The sequence below is a fragment of the Cryptomeria japonica genome, chromosome 2, assembly GCF_030272615.1.
Source record: "Cryptomeria japonica chromosome 2, Sugi_1.0, whole genome shotgun sequence".
NCBI classification, from domain to species: Eukaryota; Viridiplantae; Streptophyta; class Pinopsida; order Cupressales; family Cupressaceae; genus Cryptomeria; species Cryptomeria japonica.
Genome location: NC_081406.1, coordinates 475478650 through 475492297, shown reverse-complemented (window position 1 = coordinate 475492297; position 13648 = coordinate 475478650).

Below are 13648 nucleotides of genomic sequence, written 5' to 3'. Positions count from 1 at the left end.
GAAATAATAGAATAATTCAAGAAGATACTTGAACCATGATGATTGAAGGAAATGTTCCACATATGTATTGGAGAGAAGCTCTGAGCACTGCAGTATACACTCTTAACTGGGTAAATGTCAAAGGTAACATTGGTAAGACTCTTTAAGAGTTATGGTTTGGTCATGCCCCTACTGTTAGATATTTCAAAATTTTTGGAAGTAGATGCTATATCAAAAGAGATGAAAATTCTTGGAAAGTTTGATGCTAGATGTGATGAAGGAATTTTTCTTGGTTACTCTACTAGAAGTAAGGCCTACCAGTGTTATAACAAAAGATTGAGAAAGATAGTTGAAAGTACTAATGTGAAGGTTGATGAAGGGAATGTAAGATAGATCAAATCTTACAGATATGATTTTGATGATTAGGATGCCAGTTCAAATAAAGGAAATCAAATGAAAACCCAAAGTCAAGGTCAGATTGATCCAAAGAATCCTGAGAATGAAGAGAAAGGTGTAAATGCTTGTGCAGAAGAAAGAGTTAAAGAGTCTGAAATTCAAGAAAATCCTAAAATTCCTAGGTATGTGAGGTTGAATCATTCAAAAAATTAGATTATTGGTGATAAGAATAAAGGTGTGATGACTAGGAGATGACTTGCTGAAGAAATTTGTTTGATTTCTAAGATTGAACCTAAAAATGTTGATGAATCATGTAAAGAAGAAAATTGGATTAAAGCTATGGAAGAAGAATTGAATCCGATACATGGATTCTTCTTCCTGGACCTAAGGATAAAAATGTAATTGGAACTAAATGGGTATTCTAAAATAAGTTGAATGAAAAGGGTGAAGTTGTTCAAAATAAATGTAGACTTGTTTGTAAGGGTTATTCACAGGTGGAAGGAATTGATTATGAGGAGACTTTTGCTTCGGTAGCTATAATTGAAGCTGTTAGATTATTTCTTGCCTATACTGCTCACTAAGATTTCAATGTTTATTAGATGGATGTCAAACAAGCCTTTCTTAATGGTGAGTTGGAAGAAGAAGTCTATATTGACCAAACAGATAGATTTCAGTTGACAAATGAAAAGGACATGGTTTGCTAGTTGAAGAAAGCATTATATGGATTGAAGCAAGCCTCTAGAGCCTGGTATGCCAGATTGGACAAGTATTTGATGAAGCTTGGATTCAATAAAGGTAATGCTAACATTAATTTTTATTTCAATATTGATCAGAACAACATTTTGATTGTTGATTTTTTTGTTGATGACATTATCTTTGGAGGAAATAATTGCCTATGTAAGAAATTTGCTAAAGAGATGTAGAATGAATTTGAGATGTCTATGACTGGTGAAATGAAATTATTTCTAAGATTGAAAATTACTTAGTTGGATAAAGGTATTTTCATATCTCAGTCCAAGTATGTGAAGGAATTGTTGAAGAAATTTGGTTTTGAGGACTCTAAACCAGTTGGTCACTTATGGTGGCCAGATGTAAATTGACAAAGGATGATGATTCTCCAAAAGCTAATTAGACCAAATATAGATCTATGATTGGTGGATTGTTGTATTTGACTCAGACTAGACCTCATATAATGAATGTTGCATGTCATGTTGCTAGATTTCAAGTTGATCTTAGGAATAGTATATTACTTCTATAAAAAGGATATTCAGATATTTGAAAGGGACAATTAATTTTGGTTTGTGATATCCTAAGAATGATGAATTTACCTTGAGTGCTTTTACAAATGTTGATTGGGTAGGTGATGTTGATGATCGGAAGAGCACTACTGGTGGTACATTCTTTTTGGGTAAAAAATTTGGTTTCTTGGGAAAGTAAGAAGCAAAATGCTATTTCTTTATCTATTGCAGAGGTTGAATACATTGCTGCTGCTAGCAATTGTACTCAGGTAATTTGGATGAAGGAGATGTTTAAGGATATAGGAGTTATTTATGATGAGCCTATTTCTATATACTATGATAATTCAAGTTCTATCAATATTTCTAAGAATCTGATATTGCATTCTAAAACAAAGCATATATCAATCAAGTTTCATTTCTTGAGAGAGAAGCTGAATGAGAAGGAAGTTAGATTGGAGTATGTATCTACAAAGGAATAGATTTCAGACATCTTTATGAAGCCTTTGCCTAAAGATACTTTTGAGTATCTTAGAGAGAAGTTAGGGGTAATTGCCCCTCCTGATAAGAACTAAGATGCACAGATTTGCTTCAGTCCGCTGAACTTCATAGAGATATTTTATGATCCAAATTGATGAGTGAGGCGACTACTCAGGGGGAGTAGTCAGTATTGGTGTTCAATGGTTCAGATGTAGAGATTTGTGAAGCTAATTCAAGGGGAAGAGAATCCCAATTCCTGAGACTTTGTCATTGATTTCAAAGGAGGAGAGAAGAGCATGTGAAAAACCTTGAAGCATTTTGGGCTAGGAAATCAAAGATTTTTTATTTGAGTTGTTTGTCAAAGGGGGAGCTGATCCTTGTGATTTTGAGGGAGATTGTTGTGAGTTGATTTCTTTCTTTGCATTGATTGTTTTTCATATTCATATATTTCCATAAATTCCAAAGGGGTATATTGTTAAAGATTGTTGGGCATTGGTTGATGTGTTGTCATTGAAGTCAACATATTCTCCCGTGTATTCCAGTGTTTCAGTCAGATTGAATGAGTTGGTTTAGCTTGTGTGTAGAAAATGAGCTAATGCAGATTAATGGGTTTTGAGATACTTATCTCTAGTTGATTCACCAAAAGTTTCAGAGGTCTGCATGATGATTTGATTGAGTTATGAGCTCTAGTAGTGTGGTTGATATTCAGTTGTTTGTGTTATTTGGTATTTTGATTTGTGCTACGCATTGCTCTAGAATTATAATATCTTTAGTTGCAGATGTGTGGGATGTATTTTGGACATTGATGTTGTTGGAATTATGGATGAATTGATTATGTGTTGCATTGATGTTTTGTCATTGATGACAACACTAGCTGTTATGGTTGGTTACCGACAAACAAGTTCTGGTTACCGACATACAGGTTTTGGTTACCGACAGACATGTTTTGGTTATCGGTAGAAGATCTAGTGTTACCGGCAGAAGAGACTATCTATTGGACACTTCCGACATGTTTGGATCAATGGAGTATGTTTGATTTTATGTGTTACATGTTTTTGGAGCATGTTTTGGTCAATTGGTATTGACTTGGTAATCAAATACTATCATACACTCTTGTAAACCCATACCGACATTGGTTTAAGGTTTAACCAGTAGAGCTTTCACTAAGGAATCTTGACAGGATGCATAAGTGGTGTTGGTACAACTTCTACATGGATTTCAGGATGCTGAAGATGTTCTTTGATCGTGCTTCAACTGCTTGAAGACATTTCTTTGGCGTGGTGGACCCAGAATAGGTCTGGTACCTATCTAGGTTATGGACCGATATCGTGTTAATATGTACTCTACATGTTACTGTGATGTTTCAGGATGTTCTATGGATTGGTTATTATTGTTTTGGTCTTAAGCCAACATGGCATATCATTGTAATATGGATTTATGTAATGATCTTATTGTAATATCTTTTAGGTGGCCGTCCTAATTGGTTTAGGCCTTAGGGTTGGTATAAAATGATGTAAGATCTCATTGTAGATTATGGGGAATGTGTGTCATGGTCTTGAAATGCAATATCATATGCGAAGGAGATTTGGTCGATCATAGGTGATTGAATTGGGATTAAGGAAGAGGTTAAAGGCCTCCGATATTGAGCTTAATCGGGACTATAATTAGGCATGGTAGATGTTATCTCTGGCAGTTCATTATTCTGTATTGTTGTCCATTTTTCTTGAGATGGTTATCACCTCTTTGTAGTTAATGAGACTCTTTGGTAATGAGCAGTATGCTCTAGGAAGTGTGCCTTCCTGCATGTGCATGGCCCTCATTGTATCACATACTCTCTGCAGAAGTATCATCTGACTGTGGGTAGGCTTCCAACTATGGTTTTTCCCTTTCCAGGTTTTCCACGTACAAATCATGGTGTTATGTGATATGGTTGCATTGTGTCGATTATGTTCTTTATTGTTAAGTTTCATTGCTTACCGGTATCTGTTTCTACTATTCCGATACTTAATGTTTATGCTTTGGTTTAAGGTTATTAAGTGGATTAATTGATATAATCTATTAACAATTGATTCACCCCCCCTCTCTCAGTTGTTCACCGGTTATCCTAATAGATGTGTGTCCTCAGTTCGATTTTTTCATGATTTGGAAATCCACAAGAAAATCTTTTAGGTTGATAGTCAATTATGTTGGTGTTCTCAAGCTCTAGTAGAGAGAAGATGATGATTCTAGTAATCCAAGTTGTTGTGGTTGTTGTGGTGCAATTCACATTGCTTGTGAATGTCTCTAGATTGTGTTCTATGCGTATTGATGGTCTGCATTGATTATTGTGCATGTTATTGAATATTTTCCTTATCCGGTGATGTTCTTCCTGGTATGTGACATTTATGATGTGGTAGCATGTTGTGGATGATCAAGGCATAATTCTTGGAGGTGTTTCATATTTGCAGTGGTTGTTTAGGTCCAGACTATGTCTTAGCTGACATTGTTTTGGTCCGCATGTATTGTTATAACATATGCAATTATATTTTTCTAATATGTAACGTGCATTGAGCCAACCTATATTTCATGGGTTGATGACTTGTATAAATGAATGTAATAATCATTGAGAGGCATCATGATATGTGCAAATATTGTATCAATCATTTAGTAGCAAAGAAGTTGTGCAAAGTAGTGCGAAGAAGTGTGTTGTAGAGAAGATTTGATAGCGATCTTAAAAACTCTACTCAGGCATATGGAGATGCTATTTTCATAGTTCATGTAATTTGGATTGTTGTTCAAATGATTTTGTAAGAGAGTGAGACTTCCTATAAGGTAGTGAGCCTTCCCTAAGGGCAAATCTTTTGGGTTTCTTGTTTGAGCAGTGAGCTCTAGGCAGTGTGCTTGAATGCATGTGCATTCCCCATTGTAATATTTACATTTACTCCTAACATGGTATTATCTCATTGTGGGAAGGTTCCCACTATGGTTTTAACCTTACTCAAGTTTTCCACATAATAAATCTTGGTGTTATGTGTGATATTGATGTGGTGTTGTTTCATGCTTTAAATTGCTAATTATCAGATCTGATTTGTGGTTTAGGTTGCAATAAATTTTTGAGCAAACTAATTCACCCCTTCCTCTCATTTTTTTGCATTGCTTCCAACAAAAATACCATACCCATGGAGATATTACCACTCCATTATATTCATCTAACCTTTGTATGCATGTCTTCTTCCACTCCTAATACAAAATACCACTCGTGTTGACTTGTCATAACCCACTAGATGCCAAAACTAGGATATTTGAGGATCCCAAAGAAAAGTTCAAAACTTAATTAAAATAAAATATATTTGGTGATTAAAAAATAAAATTTATTCTTAACTAAATCACCAAAATTAATTATATTTCCTAATTTATCAATTGATCCCGATTTGCTATTTTGGGATTGATGACTTATTATTTTTAGTAAATGACTATTTTTATGAAATTATGAAAAAGGGACATGAATATTCCTTCAAAGTCCTCTTAATTTCATTAATATTGGCCTTGTATATTTTTTCCCTCCTTACAAACATCAAAATTTCTAATACCCTTCCCAAGACAAACCCCAAACTCTTGCTCAATATCATCTAATGCACACATTCAACTTCACACAATTTGCAACCTTTGCAACTAGTGAAAAACCTCACTCTTACCAATGCTTATCCTCAACCCAAAAAGGTTTTGGAATATGATTCCTTTACCCACTCTCTCTCAATGGAGGAACTCATACACCTTATACCTAGCCTTACCTTTGTTGGATGCCAACTACACATGCTCACCCAAGTATCTACAGTTATAGGACTCTCGAAACCAAAATCACACACTTGAAAAAACAAACCTCACTTTGATACCAATTGATGCAATTTTTATCAAGAGGCCCTATCAAGAAACCCAATCACACAACCCACACACTCACAACACATTCAAAAATATTTAAAATATTTATTATTCATACTTTAGAAATACATTACATATTCAACATTCTCTCATGACATATCCCTCTCTCTCTCTCTCTCTCTCCATATCCATCTACCTCTCCCTCTCCCCCTCTCTCTTGATCCCTTATCACTCTTTCTATAGTGTCCTTCCCTTTTCACCTCTACCATTTTTTTTGCAATATTTACCTATTCCCTTATGATACATTCTACAAGAGACTCTCCGGATCACCTTTCTTGGCTTCCCCCCAAAATATCCTTCTAAAACAATCAAGATCCATCTTTATTGCATTTGACTATTGAAGAAGAAAATTGGTTGCTCACACCTTGGCATCTCAAGTCATATTTTGTGTATGCATTTGAACATTTGATCCACTTTTTAGGTTGAAATAATCATCTTTGTATCTCTTTGTCATTTTATAGTGCCTTATTACTTTATCAAGGGTTTTGATCCCTTTAGAAACTTCATGTTCTTTCCTTTATTAGAGATTTTGAGCTCGCTAGGAACTATAAAAGAGGTAATGGATGAAGCCTTTATCAATGATTTTTTATTCCCTTTATGAACACTTAAAATGTTAGGAACTTTGCCCTTTATCAATACTTTGACTAGGAACGTGAACAAAGCACTCAATACCTTTATCATCAAAATCACCAAGAACTAAAACTTGTTGTTGGTTATGATGTTCCTTGAACTAGCCAAACCTTTGACTCACCAAGAAAGCTAACTCTTGAAGAATCATCATAACCTTCATTGGGAAATAGATCCTCTTCAGTGGTTTTGTGATTCCTAGACCTTGCTAAACCTTTGCAATCTCCAAAAAAGTTGTCTAATAACCCATCGACAATATTGATGGGACTCGAAATAGTCAGCATGAAGGGAGAGAACAAGAACCAATTGACGGTTTTGATGGCTCTCGAGACCGCCCCAATCCCTAATTCAATATTGAATAGACCCAAACCTGATATCTAACACAAATTAGTTAATTTTTCTCCAATTTTCACATAATAAAATTTGGAATATCCATTAATCCCTTATACATGATAGTATCCTTAATTTGGCCAATTTGGGTATAAAATTCTTCCTAGAGGATATAGAAATTAATGGAAACATAATAAAACAAAGCCATAACTAAAAAAAACCTAAGATATATTTTTGGGTGATGTTGGATTTTTTGTGGACCTAGAGACTCCTACATAAATGATGAAGAATTCATCGACATAATGCTTGTTGACTAGCTATTAGGTGGAATTGGGGAGGGAAATCACCTTAAAACAAGATTGATAAATAGCTTGCACCAATAAGTAATTGAATTCCTCAGCTGCCAAGAAAAAAGGGTATGGGCAAGGGGGCAACCTTTCTTAATGGATGTGAGGAACTAAAATGAATTAGATTGTTGATTGGAAATGGTGATGCAAGAACAACCAACAACAAAGAACATTTTGATCGTGTGAATAAACTAAGGGCCAAATCCAAGTGCACCTAGCATGGAAAGAATAAATGACCATTAAATATAGTCATAGGCCTTAGCAAAGTCAAATTTGATAAAAATAAAAAGTTGTTGGGAGCAATGAACAAATCCATTCCTTGCCAAGTGACAATGATATTATGTAGACTAAATAAGAATTAAATTGTAGTGTCATAAATTGTTGAATGTTTCGGACAACTACGAGTGGGGGTGAATTAGTTATAAAATAAAACATATTATTTTTCTAGATAAACAGATCTAGCAATTTAAATTTCAGATTTCTTAACCATGAACAAATAATAACATGAAAAGAGCACACACAAGAGACACTAGATATGGTGTGGAAAACCCAAGAAGGGAAAAACCACAAAGAATGTTAGTGTTGGGAAAATAGGTGTTGTACACCTTGCATAATAATGTTTATAATTGTAATATTTATTTATTATGTGAGTTTCCCTTGGACATGTAATGTAATATTTATTTATTTGATGTTGCACATGGACGTGTAACATGTAGAGATTCCTTGGGAATATTCTTGGGACCACTTGATGAGTTGTATTGTAACATAAGGATATTTTTCTATTGTATTTATTTAATATTAGAGAAATTAATTTAATAAAGTACCCAGTATTAGATGTGGGGTCAATGGGGTAGTTAGCCCATGGTATTCATGCATGGTTTTGTAGCACATGGTTTTGATGTAATACCACTTGGTGGTTTTGTGGGAGCTAGTGTTTATAAAAGAAACCACAAGGGTAGTTGTTTGGGTTAGACTCGGTTAGACAGGTTAGCATTTGTGGAGGTTAGAAGCATGGCAGGGATGTGTGGTTACATGCTTGTTCACATGGAGTGCTTGTTGATGTCTGGGTTTCAAAAGCTTTCACAGTTGTATTGTAATGTTGCATTGATGAATAATACATGGTCATGGATGATTTTGGAGGCTAGGTGTTTCCCTCATGAGGGTTTTACCAGGATATATCTTGCGTCATCTTTGATGGGTATGTTGTCTATTCTTTGCATGTAGATTCTATGTGATTATTTTGTTGAAATCTATATTGGGTTATGTGGAAATTGTCATAAAGTTGGTTGCAAGTTTCCTTACAGCTAGTCTCATATTAAAAACACCTATTAGGGTGGCACTAGTTAAGGTGATTTTTACAAGATGGATCACTACCAAAATTTATCACTATAGGTGGGATCACTTATCGGCTAAAACCGTTAGAAAAAGGAGGGCTCACTGCCCAGAGGAAGAAAGAAAGAATCCACCACAAAAGGCACAATTGCTACTCTTCTACAATGTTAGAAGAAACCTTAGTCTCACTACCAGTGGTACCAAACAACATCAACATACAACCACACTGATCAACCACTTCTCAACACCAAAGATAGATCTTCCTTTTATAATCAACTTCCTTCTACAAATCCTTCTCTATATACTTCATTACAATCATTCTTTATATATACTGATCTCCAAAATAGATTTTTCAAGTTAGCTAAGGAGATAATAAAACATAATTCAAAAATAGGTCTTCACTAAGCATTCTCATGGTGGAAAGGAGTGAAAAATGGACTACACCATAAATAAAAAATATGTTATCCAAATGTTGTAATCACCAGACCAAGAAGATAGAGCATTCGGGATTAACCAAACCAAGTAAGAATGATTCTAGAGCACAACAACACGTGGCGAATCAGAATAACAAAGATACAAGTATTAAAAGCATAGATCTAGAAACACAACAAGAGAATTGAAGATGCAGAGCACTACAAAAATCTATTAGAAAGTCATCATCAACACTGCATAAACTTCTGGAGAATACCTTCCAGACCACCAAAAACATGAGAGAAGAACCTCAAGATAATATCGACCAACGTGCCAACATTTCATCAATATATCTACAATAATTCAGAACATTTGGAGCAAAGACCAAGCATGAAAACATAATCGGTGCGTTGACATTAATGACAACCATACTAAAACATAAACCATCTTCACATTTGCAACAATAAACAACATACTTTCCTATGGACATTCCATAAGTAATGCCCCTACATGCATTCATGTTGAACAAAATCAACTCGACTTGCCGCTTTAAACAAGAAGTTTATTTTTTACACTCTTTCTCTCTCATACATTTGGCTTCAACTTTTGAAGAAGATATTTTATTTTATATACACAAGAATATTTTTATTCCTCCACATGACATTTTCTTCAATTAGGATTGTGAAGTACATTATTATCAAAGCAACAACATTTTCTTTTGAGGTTTTTTGCAACTTCCAAGTGATCTCATTTTATTTTGTTGTCTCATTCCTACTCTATCTATCATTCTATGCTAGTATTTATAGATTCTTGGTGTTATCATAGTGCAATAAGATAAATTTATATCACAACTATTATATTTTTCATTTTGAGGCAAGCATACTTGTATTTCTTCATGTATCTTTAAAAAATTTAGATTGTCATGGAGGTAGAAGTACGAAAATGGGGGTTATTCAAGCCCCTTAAATATCTAAACAATTTTTTTTTCTTCTTGTTTGCAAGTTTTATATTAGTAGAGTGTGATAATATTGGTGACACATTTTCTCTCAATTCCATGTTTTCTTTAAATTCTATAGTTGTTGGATATTATATTTAGTTTCCTACCTTTATATTATTTAAAATATTTCTTGTGCAGCATGAGATCATAATATTTATTCTATACAATAAATTAGGGGTCAAATACAAGAACATCTAGCATGGAAAGAATGAATGAGCATTTAATATAGTTGTAGGCCTTAGCAAATCCAAATTTGATAAAATAATAGGTCATTGGGAGTGATGAGCACAATCTATTCCTTCCCAAATGGTGATGATATTATCCTAAATAAACTTAGACTTAATGAATATAGTTTATGAAGTGGAATTTAAAAGCCAATGCCTTAGAAATAATCTTGTAGGAGAAATTGAGAAGCATGAGCAACAAATAATTATTGATGTCTGCAAGGTTACCAGCCTTAAGTATGAACTTCCCTTTTCTATAAGAGTACCCAATGAACTAGATTGCATGACTTCAAGATAATTAATGTGTAAGCCATTACCCATAGTGTCCCAAAATGTTTTATATAAATCACATGGAAAGTTATCTAATCTAAGGACTTTATCATTAGCCCTAGAGAAAAATGCCTCCTTAAGTTATTGATTGAGAATCTGGTCACAAAAAAATTGTTTGAAATTAGATAACTCATAAGGGATAACCTTAAGACACTACAACACAACAAGCTATTGAATATCCATGTAGTATTATGTCAAAAATATATATTTTTTAATGTTGAACAATATCTTGAAGAATTTCAAGTAGCTCCTAGAGTATTAATTGGACTTCTTGAATATTAAATTAACAAATTGAGAGGTGTGATGAGATCATAAATATTGAAAGAATTATTTTGTGACCTTATCCCCAATATTGAGTGCAATGAAGCTTTGGTTTGGGCCCCTTGATTTGAATGAGCCTCGATGATTTGTTGCTTTTATAGTTGAGCCATTGAAAGCTAGATGATAGAGTTAAATGGTTGAGCTTCTAAAGAAATTTTGACTTGGTGGAACTCATGTATGGTGGCTTTCTACAAGCTATAAGAAAAATGAGAAACTTGCCTTCTATAAATGCAAAAGAACCATGAAGTATGGGTAATGGAATTATTCTACCTTTTGATCTACTCAACTCCATGTAGAGGATGTGGATCCAAATTTTAAACATGTTGGATATGAGTTATCATAGATTTATAACTAAGAAGAGACGTGTTTAGGAATAATTGGCTCTTCATAACTTTAGGATTGGAAATCTATCACTCAATATGGAAAATGAAAATATATTAATAAATGGTGAGATAAAACAACATTTGTGAATTGATTAATTGGCAAGGAATAATAGTTAGAAAAATAAAAATTGATTGAGTTGGAATCATCACTTGATCGAGCCATTTTAATACCCTATTAGTTTTGGCTCTCAAGTTTCTCCATCAATATAATGCCATATGATATTTGAGATGGCCCACATTGGGGTCAAAAAGATCAAATTTACTATACATAAGAAAACTAGTCTCTCTTTTGTGAGCTATCCAACATAAAGGTAGGGTTATACATTTATAATAACCCACCTTGATCATATTAAAATATCTTCATAAAACCCAAAATGTGGTGAACATTGAATTAGCAATCTCTCTCCAAAGAAAAGATCTCTCAATCCCATCATTCAAGGCATAAACTTTAATAACCCAATAAGAATTATATTAACATAAAAAATAAATCATAGCATATGGTAGGTTAGGTCACATCCATGATCAACCAGAACTTGAACCCACATGGGAGAGAGAAAGGTGAAAACTCCACCATGCATATCTTTGTGGCTATTACAAAAAATGGCTAGAAGGCCAATAACATGACAAGCTTTAGAAAGTACAAAACTTTACACCTTATTCTATTGAAGGAAAAGGATATATAAACCTGGAAATTAAAAATGAACATCATGAATAAATTATATTTGTGAGAGGTCTTTAAGACATCTAAAATTTCAAGAATGTAGTTCATTTTATTAGTTTTGAGAGGTATCTCCCCATGTTGTAATTCCTTGAGAGTAGAAATGTTATTCTATAATACCTCTTCACTTGCCTCAAAGCTCCCAATTTGGAAGTTGGGTTGCATTGGATGTCATTTCCTTGGAACATACTCACCTTAATCCAATCACTCAAATGGGATTCGATACCTCCTCTATCATATAAGGGGATGTGATTCATGTTGGTTTGTGATAGATAGCAATATAGAAACAATTGAAACCACTGGAAGATAATTATAAATTATCACCACTTTCAACAATCTAACATTGAAGGGATTTAGAATAGTTAAAATTGAGGTTCCAAAGCTTATAAGAACTGGGGGTTCTTTACAAGTGTTAGAGTTCTTATCCTTGTGAGAAGTCATTGTAAACCAATCTTCCTCCTTTGTGAGAGGAGGAAAATATAAAAAGGGATGAGAAACTTGGGTTTGTGTCATTGAGAAGCCAAAGGACAATCCCTAATCTTGTGTTTTGATGAGTATCATTGATAGCAGGTGTTGGTTTTATTAATGTATTGGAGATGATAAGTATAGTAGGTTTAACCAATTTGGATGTCCACTAAATCCTTAAGGTTTTTGGATAGGTCCACCTTAAAGAAGAACTATTTATGGGGATAGACCAAATAAAATTTCTCATTGTAATGTGTGAAAAATTAGGGTTTCACCCATTAATGTAATAAAACCACTAATTTTTGCTTAGAAACCATTACATTAGGGAAAGATGGGATTTGATAGATCTAAGTCTAAAAGTCAAGATTCTGATAAGATTCTGGGGATTTTAGATGTGCCTCTTCTTTCCCTTTAAATCGAATTGATTTGATTAATGATTCTGAAATTAGGGTAATTATATGCAATTGAAGCAAATATGCATAAACAGTGAGCTACAGTCACCAAACAAAGCCACAAACCTAGATTTGAGCAATATGTGAGTATTCTAATTTGTTCCCAGAAGGTTGACCTAAATTGTCGGGACCAGAATGCCCATAATTCCCATCGCTTTGATCCTCCATGTTGGCATTTGCATGAAGATTGCATTAATGATATGTTATGTTGTCACTGATTTGAATTGAACCGGTAATGGTATTTATGATATTGCTGATATTGTTGTTATTATTGATATTGTCTTGTAACTGATAGGAAGAGCTTTATGGAAGATGATGTAAACCGGTATATAATTATGTGAGTTGAATCGGTAACTGGTGTATAAGGTTAAACCCTTTCTATGTAATGTAACTGGTAAACACTACCAATTATTTTTGTTAAACCCTAACCGATTAAGTTTGCTAAAATGGTTATGTTGGTTTATTAGCTGATGATGAGCGGTAATAATGGTGACACGTGTGGTCATTGTATGAAGATAAGTTCAGATTGTTTTGGCGCATTTGTTTGATTGTATAAGGAATGAGCAAAGTGGATTGCATCTAAGGCAAAGCGTGTGATGAGTTACAAGTTTGATGAAGTGGTGATCATGGAGCGGTTAGAATTTTCTTGAAAAATGTGTACAAATTGCTATGTAAATCCAACGATCACACTTGAACCGATTTG